Source organism: Octodon degus, unplaced genomic scaffold, assembly GCF_000260255.1.
Source record: "Octodon degus isolate 3935 unplaced genomic scaffold, OctDeg1.0 scaffold00065, whole genome shotgun sequence".
Classification (NCBI taxonomy): Eukaryota; Metazoa; Chordata; class Mammalia; order Rodentia; family Octodontidae; genus Octodon; species Octodon degus.
This window is the reverse complement of record NW_004524641.1, coordinates 8,334,645-8,336,624: the sequence shown is the minus strand read 5'-3', so window position 1 is coordinate 8,336,624 and position 1,980 is coordinate 8,334,645. Positions and strand designations below refer to the sequence as shown.

The 1,980-nt window shown below is 40.1% G+C and overlaps 1 protein-coding gene across 1 annotated transcript in view; it reads left to right on the top strand.

Annotated features, from left to right (window-relative positions):
* Hat1 (histone acetyltransferase 1) overlaps positions 1–1,980 on the top strand; it is a 62,010-nt gene that overhangs the window by 55,507 nt on the left and 4,523 nt on the right. The gene's annotated exons all lie outside the window — the stretch shown is intronic.

The following is a 1,980-nucleotide window of genomic DNA, read 5'->3' as shown; positions in this document are numbered from 1 at the left end:
TTTTTTTTCTGTATTTAGGACAGGGTCTACAGGATTTCACTATGTAGATCAACTCATAGTGATTCTCCTGTTTCAGCCTCCCAAGTGCTGAGATTACAGGCATGCAACACCAAGCCTAGTCTCAATCGCCATCTCAGCATGCCCCAGGGGCGGGGCCAGCAGGAGCACATCAGGGATAGAATCCCTGCTGCTGCGCTCTGCCTGAGCAGGTGGTTTAGTCTGCTGAGCTATTGGGCTGGCTCTATAGTGTTCTTCATTCCCATTTCTTTTTATAGTATGTTAAATTCTACTTTGGAAATCTCATATAAATCTCCAATCTAGATTTTTTTTTTCCCCCCTTTGTGCTTATAACTATATAGCCAAGAAGTTTCTGGTCTCTTTCAACAACTCAATTTATTTATTTATTTATTTACTTACTTACTTACGGAACCGGTGATTGAACCCAGACCCTTGTGCTTGTCAGGGAAGTACTTATTCTACTGAGCCATCTCCCCGGCCCCTCAACAACTCAATTTAAACTAAAATAGTCCATCTTGCATTAAAACATTTTAATAGTTTTCTGGCTTTAAGATGGATAATATAGATACACTTAAATATATGATATGTATATCATTTGTATATTTAGAGTGTATTAAACCTATGTTTATTAGAATTTATTCAGTAGCTCTGCTTGCAAAGGAGAGGGTATATGGATCATTAAAGGAATTCAAACTGTCAAGTAGAACACACAGAGCCATTGTAATCTGAACAGTGCTTTCTTTTTGGCTTTGGCTTCCTACCACTTTGCCACCTTGACTTTATTGAGCCTCCTGCCATTTCCCATGTGTACCACAGTAAGATAACATTCTTTAGTATCCTCTTACATGTATTACTCCTTTAGTGGGGATACCTCTTTCTCCTGTTTGCCTGGCCACATAGTATTCATTTTTCAGACTTAACTCAGGTGTCCTTTCAAGGAAGTTCAGATATCATCTTCTCAACCTTCCCCATAACCCGCCTCTCCATCTGCTAAGATACATGAAATAATAACAAAAAAAGTAGCTATTTTGTTGGCTTCAAAAATCCCAAAACTTAGCTTGGTGTCCTTGCACACACCTGTAATTCCAGCACCTATGAGGCTGAGGTAGGAGGAGTGCTGTGAGTTTGAGGCCAACCTGGGTTTCATAGTGAGTTCAGGACCAGCTTGAACTACATAGTAAGACCCTGCCCTGCCTCATAAGACCCTACCTCAGACAGATGAACAGAGAGACCAAGACCAAAATTTGATTTATCCTGGTATTTTTCACAGTTTTGTTCTTTCCTCCGTTTGCCCATTAAGTGTTACTGTAGCATAGCCTAACCTTTCCCTTCATCATCATGTCTGTTTTCCTCCAGCGATGATCTCAGTGGATCTTAAGGTTTTATCTCTTACCTAAAACTAATAATTGCTTAAACCTTCACTTACCCTTGGACTAGAATCATACATTCTGCTGCCTCCCAACTCTCCTCTGGGAAGTGAAAGGGCAGTTATTTCACACCTTCCTTTTTCTCATCCATCTCTAGAGTCTTTGTCCCTTAGTAGTTTTACTAGACTGTCTTAGCTCAGGTTCTCATGTTTTTAGTTTTTTGCCTGATTTAATGACAGCTTCTTAATTGACCTTTCTGCCCTTATTTTTCTATGTAGCTGAAGAGTAGTTACTTAAAATTCAGTCTGTGCATATCATTAAGCTTACATTTAAAAGCTGGTCACCTACTAAGGTGAAGTTCAGCTCTTTTACCCTGCATGTAAGTCTTTATCCTCACTGCACTCCCCCTTACCTCCTATTTGGTGCACAGATACGCACGGTACTCTTGCTACATTCATGGAATGGCACTCTCCTCCCTCTAAGGCTCATTCTACAACTGGACATGTGGCTCAGTGATAGAGAAAGAAAGATTTAGCTCAGATTGTATTTTTTTATTCCTTTGTATGTGCTCCTAAGATTCCCACAATCTCAGGCT